Source organism: Balaenoptera ricei, chromosome 13, assembly GCF_028023285.1.
Source record: "Balaenoptera ricei isolate mBalRic1 chromosome 13, mBalRic1.hap2, whole genome shotgun sequence".
Taxonomy (NCBI): domain Eukaryota; kingdom Metazoa; phylum Chordata; class Mammalia; order Artiodactyla; family Balaenopteridae; genus Balaenoptera; species Balaenoptera ricei.
The window spans coordinates 9,373,146-9,387,148 of NC_082651.1; the positions used below are offsets into that span (position 1 = coordinate 9,373,146).

General features: G+C 55.4%; 1 protein-coding gene across 6 annotated transcripts in view; it reads right to left on the reverse strand.

Annotated features, from left to right (window-relative positions):
• The window catches only part of INPP4A (inositol polyphosphate-4-phosphatase type I A), a 125,730-nt gene that overhangs the window by 58,582 nt on the left and 53,145 nt on the right, over positions 1-14,003 (reverse strand). Inside the window, exons 1-3 of one of the 6 annotated variants that reach the window (XM_059943397.1) lie at positions 10,894-10,910; positions 5,046-5,098; positions 3,777-3,811 (exon numbers count right to left, since the gene is read on the reverse strand). The exons of 4 other annotated variants lie outside the window; for them this stretch is intronic. The gene's annotated coding sequence lies outside the window, so the exon portion shown is untranslated. Of the gene's footprint in view, positions 1-3,776; positions 3,812-5,045; positions 5,099-10,893; positions 10,911-12,234; positions 12,254-14,003 lie in introns of those variants that run through there. One more of the 6 variants, XM_059943399.1, reaches the window with a different exon arrangement.

Sequence of the window (14,003 nt, forward strand, 5' to 3'; positions counted from 1 at the left end):
CAGCATGAAAAAGTGTTTATGTCAGTTCTGCATCTTGTGTGTTTTTAATGAAATGTTCTACCTGTTCTCTGGTTAAAGCCGTTTAAAAAGACGGGACAGAGCCAGCAGGAGACCACACCAAGATGATGGCCACGTTTGGGGGCGTGCCCACGGGGAAACGTTGTCTTTCTCAGCTTACTGCCATCCTCCCGCGTCACTGAAAGCTGCCGCCACGCTGGCCAGAGGTAGAGGCGGCACCCGGAGCACGACCTTTCCCTGTGTGTCCCCGGCATCCCCTCGCCCCGCCTGGCCGCCCTGCTCAGCTTGTTAGTGAGCTGCCGTCACCCCCCTTCCCTCGGGACAGTGGAGACATGCCACCTAACAGAGGACAACATCTGTACCCCGGCATCCCGCCAGCCCAAGGGAGGCTCCCCACCCCCCTGCCCTTGCAGCGTCCCCACCGGCCCGTCCCTTCCCCTGGAGGGTGGTTGGTACCGTGAGACTCTGGGGACAGAAATGCTTGAAGGGGAACATCTACAGGCTAATTTTACACGTAACAGAATTCACAGATCAGAGAAGCTTTTAGTTCACAAGGACCTTAGAAGCCACCTCGTGGTTATTTGGGGGCATCTAATTAGGATCTGAGATTTAAGTCATCAGGACCCAGAACACGAAGCTGATTTGCACAGCTGAACTAGACTTCCCTTTATTAGTCTCATTAATTGAAGGTAATTCACCAAGGATTCTGATATTCCCAAGGTCCCTGGTTTTCCTCCTAGCCCCATTTGAAGACCAGAGCTCATTAGCAAGAAAAATGACTTAAAGAGGACAGAGAGGGTGTGGGAGTTGTTTAGGAGACTGGAATTTTTTCTTCGGGGCAGGAGAGAAGCAGTAACTCATGAAACTAACTGCCTCGGCTCCTGACTCTGTGAGAGACGTGTGACCCCTCTTCCATCAAATCAGCAGCAAAGCCGATGATGTCCCTTCCGCCCAGTGGGGGCAGGGAGATGTGGCCGAGGGAGCATCAGCAAGTCCACGGAGAGGACGCTGTGACTCACATGGCTTCGTGGGGTTCCTGAGGGTCACCAATGACTGTCGGAAGTTTCTAGAGGAACCGGTCTTGGGAAGGCCTGCCCTCCTCCTCCACAGAACAAGGTGCCTCAGGCCTGGCAGGGGTCTGGAGGCCCCTCTGGTTCAGTAACCTCTGCTGAGCAGGAGTCCAGCGGGGAGGCCAGCTCCACTGGTATCTGTCAGAACACTGGGGTCTTCTCAAAATCATCTTAAAAGGAGTTGCATGATGAGCACGGAAATCCAGGCAGGGTGACTTCCTCAAGGTCAAGTGGAGGTAAAGGATGAACTACTGGCATCAACCCAAAGCCAGAAGCCCCCGTACCACTGGCTCTCTCCCTGCCATCCCAGCCCTCCCCACCCTATCGCTGTCACTGCTGTGGGCAGCAAACGGGCCAAGGGCAACCCTTCCCAGTGCTCTGCTCTCCAAGAGGGAAGGTCAGACGAAAGATGAGTCAGAGCAGCCCTTGAGGAGGAGGCTAGTTCACGAGTCAGAAAGAGGAAGCGCTTTCTCTCAAACCCCCCAATCCAGGATGGCCACGGTCACTGATGGATGAGGTGTCACACTGATCACCGGCACCGAAAATCACTGGTTATAACCCAAGAGAGACAGCTGCCCCTTCCTGCAGGAAGCCTCCCCTGCAGCCAACAGCCCTTCTGCAATGGAGCAGGACCCGGTGGGGCCCTGCTGGGTACAAGTCCTCTCTGTGTCCCCTGTTTCTTGTTTGTAGGAAATAGGCTTCATTCAGCCTCCTTGACCTTCCCGGAACTCCAAAGGGCAGATTCAAACAGCTGCTAATCAGGGAAGGGAGGGGGTGCAGAGACAAGGGAGGAGTAGTCAAGAAACAACAGTGCAGCCTTGGGGCAGGGTCCTGGCTCCCCCTCAAGGAATATACATAACAAAACATCTCTGAGTTCTTCTGCAGGAACTAAGACCCCACCCAGGTGGAGGATGGTAACTTCTGGCTGAGCACCAGATTCCTGGAGCACTGCCCTGTCACCTCACCACCAGCCAATCAGAAGAAAGTCTGCACAAGGTGGAAGATAAAGACGACTCTGAGCCCCTCCCCAAATGATTCTTCTTTAAAAACTTTCATGGTCGAGCAGAATCTTTGGAGTTGGTTTCTGGACACAAGTCCCCCATCTCCCCAGGTTGCCAGCCTCCTGAACAAAGCAGCCTTTCCGTTCCTGCCAGCACTTGGCTCTCGAGTATTGGCTTTTGGGCATCAAGCAGCCAAACCCGAGTTTGCTAACATTTCCTCGCAGAGGCTCGCTAACCCACCAGGCGGTCTACACCTCAGGACGATGCACTTCCTGTGTGGCAGCAGGAGAGCCAGCCACGCACCTGTGTCTCGTGGACGCCAGACCTAAAGTCCTTGCTTCCTCCATATCCTCCTGGGCACCGAGCTCAAGCCTAAACATAGAAGAGGGATCTAACAAGCACCTACTGGGTAAGAAACCGTCAAGGTCTGAGGCAGACCACACCTGCCACCAGGCTCACTGACGGACTGGTCCCTCCAGCGGCGTGTGACCGCTGCAGAAGGATGTACACCAGCTTAGATGCAGACAGTGAAGTGGTTGTGGGATCCCCTCTTCCCTGGACTCCCTGCTATGTGCAGGGGCCTGGTGGGCAATTCCACGGCCCCAGGGTAAGGTGGGGTCACTCAGCGGATGGAAACTAGGTCCCCAGACTGTGGGGCAGGCAGACCCTCTGCCCCACCACTTCCCCACACACAACCTAGGCTGAGCTTAACCTGACTAAGAAATAAACCTGTGCTGTGGGAGACTGGGGGGGGGGGGTAGGTGGTTGTTATAGCAGCTAATGTTAGTTACCTTGACTAAAGTCTGGCGCTTTCCAGGCACTCAATAAACGGTTACGATGAAAATAAAAATTACAGGGGCTTCCCTGGTGGCGCAGTGGTTAAGAATCTGCCTGCGAGTGCAGGGGACACGGGTTCAAGCCCTGGTCTGGGAAGATCCCACATGCCGCGGAGCAACTAACCCCGTGCACGACAACTACTGAGCCTGCACTCTAGAGCCCGCGAGCCACAACTACTGAGTCCACGCGCCACAACTACTGAAGCCTGCGCCTAGAGCCCGTGCTCCTCAACAAGAGAAGCCACCGCAATGAGAAGCCCGCACACTGCAACGAAGAGTGGCCTCCGCTCGCTGCAACTAGAGACAGCCCGCGCGCAGCAGCGAAGACCCAATGCAGTCATAAATAAATAAATAAATAAATAAATATTTTTTTAAATAATAAATAAATAAAATAAAAATTACAACCACAAGTTAAAACTTACTGCACGATGGGCTTCCCTGGTGGTGCAGTGGTTGAGAGTCTGCCTGCCAAGGCAGGGAACATGGGTTCGAGCGCTGGTCTGGGAAGATCCCACATGCCGCGGAGCAACTGGGCCCGTGAGTCACAACTGCTGAGCCTGCGCGTCTGGAGCCTGTGCTCCGCAACAAGAGGGGCCGCGATGGTGAGAGGCCCGCGCACCGCGATGAAGAGTGGCCCCCACTTGCCACAACTAGAGAAAGCCCTCGCACAGAAACGAAGACCCAACACAATCATAAAATAAAATAAATTAAAAAAAAAAAAATGCAAACCTTTAAAAAAAAAAAAAAAAAAAAGAGTAGCCACAACTAGAGAAAGCCCTCGCGCAGAAACGAAGACCCAACACAACCAAAAAATAAATAAATAAATTTATTAAAAAAAAAAACAAACTTACCGCACGATGCTTGGGAAAGAATGATGTTTTGTGCTCTGGATGAGGTAGCCCAGTTCATGAGAAAAACACCCACAGGTGGCAGGAAGAGTTCCAGGAAATAAGAGGAGCACAGAGAAGTAAAAAATCCACTTTAGCAGGTTGTCAACCAGACAAATCTGTCATTCCCTCTCTAGCTCCAGGTCAGGCTCGGGACACCCTGATTTCTCTCCTGCCCCTCTCCCACCCCGATATCCCCTGGCGAGGCCTGGACCTCACCACTCCACACACACCCTATGGTGGAGGCTGGCCTTAATATTAGTTGAGAAAGCAAGTTCTTTGAGGTGGCCTCAGAGCTGTTAATCCAACCAAGAGAGAAAAAGGGACCCATCACTACCACTGCCACCAAAATCAACCTCTGGTCCCACGGGTTCCCTGGAGTCCGCTGGGAATTGAGGCCACCCAGGGCTCCCTGGTCTACACCCAAGAGGAAACTTGATAGGCTGGGGACTTCAGGGCCACCAATTCCTTAAAGCCCAGCAAATAAGAGAATGACAACAGCGTGGGTGCAAACTCCATGGCGTGGGTACAAACCTGGGGGCGGGCACACAGTGGCTGGGGAGCAGCTGCCAATGACAAAAATTGAATGGGCAGAGCCATGGCAGCTGGGGTACGAGGGATGGGCAAGGCCAACACAGAGGAACAGGAGCAGTGTCTCTGCAATGGCCAAGGGCAAGGGTGAGCAGCAAACCGGAGGCTGCGCTCCAGGGAGAAGGCAGTGCTGGCCACAGTGCAGGCTCAGAGTGCCCAACGTCCAACAGCTCGCGGGCATCCGCCCAGGTCAGTCACCAGCAAAGGAAGAGCCGGCATACGGGCAAGGACCAGGAAGGCCCGGACTGTGAATGTTCCAGAACAACAGCCAATGGCAGCAGAAAATTCCTCTGGCTTATATTTGGAACCGATGAATGTGTGCAACGGGAAGACTCAGAAATGTAAATGCTGTCAATCAAGTTCCGATGCAAGGAAAGCGACAGAATGGCTGTGGTCGGAGAAGCCTGCTGCCGGGGTGAGGGGAACACACACCTTTCCTGAAACAGAAATCATGAGCAGGCTGCCGAGGAGGGTTACAGAAGAGACGTTACACTACGGAAACCTCCGCCACCTGATGTAAAGCAGAGTCGGGCTGTGGGGTGGGGAAGAGCCACCAAAAGCAGAGCACAGGGTGGGTTCCAGGAGGGGGGGGCAGGAGGAGGGGCCCTGGGGGTCAGGGCTCCTTTATTCTAATTTGCTCACCTTGGGGACTTCTCCGCCCACTGGATGCTCCACCTCCGGTGCCTCTCCCCACCCTAAAATGCATAAGAGGGGAAGCTGGGACGAAGTGAGAGAGTGGCATGGACATATATACACTACCAAGTGTAAAACAGATAGCTAGTGGGAAGCAGCTGCATAGCACAGGGAGATCAGTTCGGGGCTTGGTGACCACCTAGAGGGGTGGGATAGGGAGGGTGGGAGGGAGACACAAGAGGGAGGGGATATGGGGATATATGTATACATATAGCTGATTCACTTTGTTATACAGCAGAAACTAACACAACACTGTAAAGCAATTATACTCCAATAAATATGTCAAAAAAAATGCATAAGAATAGTGGAAGCGGGCTTCCCTGGTGGCGCAGTGGTTGAGAATCTGCCTGCCAATGCAGGGGACACGGGTTCGAGCCCTGGTCTGGGAAGATCCCACATGCCACGGAGCAACTGGGCCCGTGAGCCACAACTGCTGAGCCTGCGCGTCTGGAGCCTGTGCTCCGCAACATGAGAGGCTGCGACAGTGAGAGGCCCGTGCACCGCGATGAAGAGTGGCCCCCGCTCGCCACAACTAGAGAAAGCCCTCGCACAGAAACGAAGACCCAACACAGCCAAAAATTAATTAATTAATTAATTAATTTTTTTTTTTTTAAAAAGGCAGATGCTTGCTTTAAAAAAAAAAAAAAAGAATAGTGGAAGCAAGCAGGTCTTCCTTTTTTTCTGTTTAAAAAAGCCAACTACCTAGGAAAGATCTTAATTTTTTAAACAAAGTCAAATATGCCTCCTCACCACAAAAAGCCAGGAATGCTGGCTGCGGCAAAGGCCAGAGGCCCCAGGAACAGAGACCAGGGCGGAGGGCACCTGGGAGGGCTCTGAGGGGGCACACAGGCAGGCCTTGAGCTTGGCCCCAGGCCCGTGCTCTGGCCCCCGCCCCGTGCTCTGGCCCCAAGCCCACCAGGCCCCAGACACTCTGGTCCACAGCGCTCTCGACACCTGCCCTTCTGGGACCTGGATGCTTGGGTCAACCAGCAGAGGCCCAGAGCTGGTCCATGAGTCCAAGCACCTGCTCAGTTAATGTCACTTCAGACCCCTCCTCCTGCACGAGTGACAGAGCTACTGAGCTTCTCCCAGCCTCAGTTTCACAATCTGTAAAACAGGAATAACAGCACTACCACCAAGGGATGCCCTGAGGAGCAAACACGTACACAGAGAAACACACGGCAGCCCACACAGGGCCCGGCACCAAAGGCCTCCGTGCGACACGCGGAGTTCCTCTCCTGGGCTTTCCTGACCTCCCACGTGTCGGGTCCACACTACATTCTTCCTGGGGCATCTGCGAGCCGGGAAGGCCTTCCCTCCAGCTCAGCCTCTTCACATGTACAACTCCGCAGCCTCCCTGGGTTCTCCAACCACAACTCCTCCCCCAGGTCCATGGCACTTTGCTGTGATTCAGTTTATAGTCATCACATTTTCTAATAATATCCCTAAAGTTTAGGCTTACAGGCTGCTGTTGGGAAGGAATGGGTGAACGGAGGACCCTTCCCGGAGGCGGTGGGGCTTGGTGAGGGAGCCCGGGCACTGGCGTCAGCCACTGGGAGCCATGTCACCTCCACAGGGCGCCTTCCCTGTGCTGAGGTTTCCTCACCTGTAAGATGAGGACACGACCGCTGGTGGGAGGAATCCACGGTGCCCCAGTCAGAGGGGAGCGTGGAAGGAGACCCTGCCCCCACCCCAGGGCTGTGCCTCGGGCTGGACATCCTTGGAATTCTCTTCTCCAGAGGGTGGCCCCCGGGCTCCGCTGCACTGGAGAAAGCCTGTGGGGAGGCCACTTCCTCCTTCCCCTAGGACCCAGCTCTCCTACTTCCTGCTCTAGCCCCCGTGCAGGGAGGGCCTGGGGCCTTGGCTGGGACTCCAAGAACGAGGCCTAACATGTGAGTGAGCTGCAAAACATCAGTTCAGTGTTGCTGGCATTTAACTGCCAGAAAATGATGTGTCTTAGAAAGGCAAGCACAGGAGAATAGGAAATGTGCTGCAGTTGGTGTACAGTCTCACCTGCAGACACAGACAAGCCGATCCAGGGCTGCACTGGGCCTGCGCTCAGCAAGGGACAATCAACCTGTCACCTCGTGTGTCCTCCCATTCCCCCAAGTCCCGCTCGCTGACAGTGACACTGAACAGGTAGCGTGGCAATGAGTTCACACGATTTAATTAACTAACCTGCCTCATTAGTTTAATGAATACGGCAGCTGACAGAATTTAGTGCCTTATCCCAGATTCAATGCACATCTCTGGACTCCAGTGGGAAGAGTCAGGCACTGGGTGGGCCGTGGATATTCCTCTAAAGCAGGGGTCCCCCACCCCCCAACCCGTACTGGTCCGCAGCCTGTTAGGAACCGGACGCACAGCAGGAGGTGAGCGGCGGGCACGAGCGAAGCTTCATCGGCCGCTCCCCATCGCTTGCGTTACCGCCTAGACCACCGGCTCCCTGCTCCCCACCCCCCAAACCTGGGTCCGTGGAAAAACTGTCTTCCATGAAACCGGTCCCTGGTGCCAAGAAGGTTGGGGACCGCTGCTCTAAAGGACAGTGGGGGGGGGGGGGCAGGACAACAGGCAGGGCGGTGCCCTAAGCAGGACAAGCCCAGACCGTTCGAGCCGCAGCCCCGATCCCCCCGGCCCCTCAGTTCTCCCACCTCGGTCGATGGTGGCTCCATCCTTGCACTGGCTCCAGCCAAGAAACAAGATCAGTGCAAGCGCCTGGACTCCTCTTCCTCTCACACCCACACCCAATCCATCAGCGACTCGTGCCAGTGGTATCCTCCCCAGAGATCCGGACTTCAACCCGGCTTCTGACCGTCCCCCTGCAGTCCCCTGTCTGTCCCCACGCAGCACTGGCGAGCCTGTGACGCTTCCCGCCCCGGCCTCCTCGCTCTTGAGACCTCCCCGGCCGGCTGCCCTGTGAGGCTGCCCTTCTTTGGACGCCAGGGCAGCTCTCTCGCTTCCCGTGTGTCCTTCCTGAAAACCAGCTCCTCCAGGGGGTCTTGGGGACAGCCCGGTCTAGAACTGCAGCTCAGCCCCTGTGACTCGCCTGCAAACCACGAACCTTCAGGGGAATTTCAGCAGGAACTAGTCTGAAACTAAGGTGCCCTGAATAAACTGCTTCAAAGTGCTTGTGTGAGCACTGCGGGTCTGGGTGCTCACTCCTGGGAGAGGAGACACGTGTTACTGGTAAGCACGCGGCACCAGCAGCATCTGTGGTCCCTCTGCCACGACAAGCCTCCCTCCCCCCGCACCCACCCTCCAGCTGCTTTCCACAGGTGCCTCCCCTCTCTGGCTTCTACACCTCCTGCGCTTTCTTCTCTATCAACTGACCATCTCAGGTCTCTCGTGGACCAGGTCTCAGGGACACAGAGATGAACAAGACTTGCTCAGGAAATGCATCACAAGAAACGTAGCGGAAACATGAATGGTGGGCCCTCTGAGGGCCATTCTGGTGCTAGTGAAACCTCTTCTGAGACCTTCCCCTGTGCTGTTCCCCCCTATTCCAGCAAGGGCGCCCCGGGTGCCAGAACCAGGGATTCTGAAGGCTCTTTCTTGGGATGAATCGACTCAGTGTCTTTTATGTCACTCCTCTCACTCCCACGCACCGGGCTTCATCTGTCATCTGATCATCGCATAAGCTCCCCAGGACACCATGAACAAAGATGACGCAGACCCTGAGCGCCACAGTCCGTTGCGAGAGCCGCCCGTCAGTGCTGGGGACAATGCACTCTTCTCTATCCCAGAAGGTCCACGGCTGTGACAAGCCTCACGTCGTGCTCCTCTGTCAACTTGGCCACTCGAAGCCCTCACATAATTAACTGAAAGTTCGTCTGCGTGTTGGCCTCTCAGCAATTCCACAGAAACTTCCACACAGGTGTGCAAAGGACGGAGGAAACCATCCAGTATTTACCGATTCCCACTGTCAATGAAGACATGCAGTTCCCAGGGGACCGAGAGCCGAAGGGGACAGGACAAGGGCTTCCCCGTGACCTGTGGGTCAGCTTACGTCCGGGTGGGGCTCCATGAAGTCCCCACCAGCCAATGAAGGAAGGTGTCATCACAGACGCAGAGGCCCCACCCCCAGGCACTCACTCAAAGCTGGAAGAGAACTCTGGATGCCCAGGGCTGGGGGGCGCTCTAAGCCCCAGCGCTGGGCTGCGTGTGCCCCGTTCACTGCCTAAGACTCTCTCTCGTCTCTATTTCCACGCAAATCCAAGGCTGTAGGGCCTGGCCTGGTGCCTGTTTCTACCTCCCCCTACCCGGAGCTGGCCACCTGGAGGCTGGGCCCTGAGCTCCTCCAGCCACCAGGGCGGAAGCCGCCCCAGACTCTGTTTCTGCCCTCCTCCCTTTTGGGAGAGGTCTGTCCTTTCAGCGAAGGGAAAGGCCAATGCGGGCGTGGCCACAGCTGCTCAAGGCTCCTTAGGGTCACAGTGCCGAAAGGGGGCGCCCTCCCAGGGCGGGGGCCCACACCCCAGCTGCAGCAACGCCCTCTACTCTGCTGACCCTGCTGCCCCTGCCCCCCCAGTCCTCGGGGGTTCAGCGACGGGGCTGTCACGGTGGGGGCGGGTTCTGGGCACTCCTATCATGGCCAAAAAACCATACTTGACAGACAGGACCTGGTGCTGCAGGTTGGAGAGTCCGATTCAGGTGAGTTTAAACAGAAAAGCCCGTCTTCATAAAGGTTCTGAGCTGACTTACAAAACCTGGGCAGGAAAATGGCTGAGCTGACTTGTGCACCCCGCGCCTGACTCTTCTCGGCTCCCTCTGCTCGCCCACGTCATCCCCCCACTCTGCCGAGGACCCTGTGCACATAGTAGGGCCGAGAGCCCCACTTCAAACTCTCCAGCCAGAGCCACTGAAGAGGCTGAACGCAGGCATCCTCCCCGAGTCTCCAGCCCAGCTCTCTTCCGGGGAAGGTGACCCAAGGGCCTCGCTTGGGCCAGGTCCCCCCCCCGCCCCGGCCGGAGGGGGCACACTGTAGCATGGGTGCCACCCTGACACCTAAGTTTGGTGGGGAGAGTTCCCACAAACAGGGGGGAGGGAGAGGCTGGACAGAATCATCTCAAGTCACAGGTTTTAGCAGCTGAATGGAGAGACCCTATCGCAAGTCCTTCTTAAACTTTGGAAAGTCAAAGAGCTCCCAGCGTTTGTTGTTTTCTATATTATTTAAAATGGATAACGTAAACATAAATTACGTATAAACTCTTTTCTTGGAGCTCTTAAACTACTAAAACTAAAAGAGACGTACAAAATAACAACAAACAGAAGCCCGACACAAATGCACTCAAGTTTACCTTAATTTAACGTGACAGACGGGGCTGCAGTACAGAAACTATTGCACAGACATGACCTTGAGTGACTCGAAGCTCTCTCGGGCCACACCTTCCACTCCCCCCCTTGCCTGGCCTGAGGCCAGGAATGCCTGCAATGGCCACTGAGCTCTACCCCGCAGCTAGCTGGTCAAAATAACAGCAGCCAGCGGCCACCGCTCCCCAGAAAGGGGGCTGTCGAACAGGGCAGAGGGGTGGGGACGCAGCGACACTCCTGGGACTGAGTGGGGACCTAGGGATCCCGGACGGCAGGGCCACCCCAAGCCGCGGCAACATGTTGTTTTGCTCTTTTACATGAAATCAAGAGGCAGCCGTATGTCTTTCCCACCTGGACTTTGTATCTGCTGCCGATTCACGTAAAGGATCAAGTTTCTTGTAACGTTTCCAACACGCATGAAAAGGTCAAGAGAGGAGGAGACCACGAACCACCAGTCCGGGGCGCCTCCACCCACACCCCGGCCGCTCACCTGCCTCACCTGGTCCCCATGGAAAGAAAACCTTCTCAGGTAGAAAACGCCCGTCCAGGTGACCTCGCTCGCTGCTTGGTGGCGTCTGACAGACAGGACCCAGGCTCACGGGGCTAAAGAGGCTTCTCTAAGGTCGTGAGCCGCGGAGGGAAGTCAGGACCGGAAGAAGGGTCTCACTAGTCCAGTCTCTTTCCCAAACGCAACACAGAGCGCTGGGCACAGTAATTCAAGCTACAAACAAATGCTGATATCAATAAAAGGCACAATCTTGTCCACTCGTAGAGGTCCTTGATTTTTAAGCACTTTCACAAATACCATTTTAATCTTATAATGTTTATTGGAATATTACTTTCTTCCCTCTGTCCCTTTTCAGGACCTCCTGGAAGAACATATTTCAGATTCAAGACACACTAAATAATATTTCCCTCTCCATCACCAGCCACAAGCTTTACAAGTGCCCGCTCTGGTTCCTCAGTCCTGAGCCCGTGTCCGGCTTTCACAGTCAGCACCACAGACACGAGAGAGGAAACAGATCTTCCTAGAGAAGGCAAAAGAGAACCTTAGGATGAGAACAGCTTCTTTTTTGCATCATTTCATGTTTGCTTCCTTTTTCCTAAGCTGAGATTAAGCTCCTTGACAAAAATAACCTATTTTTGTCAAAATATTTCAAAATAAGTTTTTAAAAAACACAAAAATTTGTGAACAGGATAAACAGACAAAACCTAGCCAACAATACCAACTGATACTGAAGTAAGAAAACATATATATAATGTTCTGCATTTCTGATGGTGGAGATGTGGCTTATAGAATATTGTACAGACACGTTATATTTCAATGGGAAAGTAGGATGGGAAATACACTGACCCCCAAACCAGCAAGTCGTCACTCAAGACCTCCTTCTGGTGCCGACACGTTAACACAACTAGCAGGGGTTCCTCTGCTCTTTGCATGACTACCGTGGCTCTCTCATCATGTCCTTCTCTGTACGGTTCACAACAGCTTTGATTCATTCACTGTGGAATATCCTGGCTTAGTATGTGAAGAACGTGTCAAGGAGCCTGGGGAGACAGCCGGCACGCCGTCCCCAGCTCACGCTGGTGGCGCACACGCCACGATGCAAGGATAACACACGCGTGCTCCCCCTCCTTCCAAAAGGCCCACGTCCTCCTCCAGGCCTGTCCAGGGCCGCGCTGCAGGGAGAGTGAACCAGCTCCCCACTCGGGCAGCGGCTGGACACGGAAAAGGAGTGGGCCCGACGCGGGGACACACAGGCCTTGGCCAGGGTTAGCCCGCCCAGGAGACACTACAGTCCCAAAGACCTGCCGGTATTTTTTCACAAACCTGATGGCAAAGTGCACTCCTGGCAGGGAAGCTGGGCGTCCACACCAGCCCCCAGAGGGGTGAGTCAGACCTGGCCCGATGCAGCTCCACGCGCTGGTCAGCGAGCAGCCATGATGCCGGGCTTTGGTTCCGTTTACTAGAAAACAGGTTATTAGCGCAGGACTTTAACTTTCCAAACCCCATGCTAACGGAGCTTGGGGAAAACAAAGGAGGATCCAGCTGCCAGGGCTTATCCCACAAGAAGGCCTCAGGCTCACCCTCAAGTTCTGGCGTCTGTGCGCTAGCACCACACCGCCCGGTGCTTCCAATCAGCGGAACCCGCGGGCAGCCCGGTGCCACCGTCCGGATCCTGTTGGACCCCTCGCTCCAGCACCTTGTGCGGGATGGCGCGTGGGCCCGACGAGGCACTGGCCAGTCCACGCCACTGTCACCCATGTTTCCTTCTAGACCGCGGCCATCGCCAGAGCGGCCCTGACGGTAACTGGAAAGTTCCACGTGTTTCAGATGACAGGAGGAGGGTGGGTTCAGTTTATTTTTATAATCACTAGGAAAGCTTGTTTTCTAAGCCAGAAGTGTCAAAGTTGGCTTTCTATTCATGAGAGAATATAAAACTTTCTGAGCAGGAATAAAATTCCTTAAAGGGCTATTAACGCGAAGCAACAACCGCAGATCAATGAAATGCCAGGAAGACAAAGTTATTTCTGGAACAAGGCAGTGAGCCAGGACACTGGGATGGCCTGCCCCAGGCCTCGCAGCGGGGAGCACCCAACCAGGCCGAGTTCAGCTTCTGCACCACCAAACCCAGATCAGGGAGAGATGTCTCGATCTTCTATGTGCTGTGGAACATAAAGCGGGGCACTCGTTCTGCCAACTTCACGACACGTCAGTCTCTGGTGAAGTGGTGTATTCGCTGCCACTCTAGCTGCCAAAATGGAACACTGTTGGGTGGGAGACACAGAGGAGACTCTGAGAGGACCTCAGTGCCCCGTATTCTCGTAGGAAAATAAAAGGCAGGCGGTCCTGTGTCACATGTGACCTCTCTGGAAAGAGGGGGCTCTGGCTTCGGCTGTGCGGTTGTGATGTGATGGAAGCGAGACGGGGAAGCGGCCGGAGGTGGGTCTGGCCCACGGGAGGGAGCCCCTTCTGGCCCACTTTTCACCCACGCCCCTGCGCGAGGAGGAGGGGGCACGGCCAACAGAGAAGCCAGCATCCCCCCCGCCACCGACCCCGGGCTGCCCTCCCAGGCAGCCTCTCCCAATCCTTCCCTCCCAGAGCTGAGCGGGAGGACGGCGCAGGGGGAAGGGTTCCGCGGCTCCCCCACCAGTTGTGTTTGCCCTTCACAGGCCGCCCCTCAAAGGGTGGCCTGGATGGAGTGACTTCCTGACCAGAGCAAAGAGGACCCTTGCGGGAGGCCTTCTGGGAGCCTCTCCCACGGCAGCCTGGCCACAGCTCTGAGTGCAAAGCCGATGGTGGCAGGGATGATGGGAGCCCAAGAAAAGCAACTCAGAAAGAGAGCTGCAGGCAATGACTGGAGGCCCAGTCGTTTCTCGGGGCAGCACTCAGAGCCGCCCACCCGAGCTGCGGTGGGAGAGGTGCCAGCCGGCGCCCAGTTCACACTCAACGGCAGACCAGCCATGCACCACTGCCAACCTCCAGCGACCGTCAGGCCAACAGGGACGGGCCAGGGGCAGGGGGCAGACAGCAGCTCTGCGGGTGTTTCTGCCCTCCACTGGCAAGCCTGGCCCGGGGGCCTGCGACCCCCTGAGCAA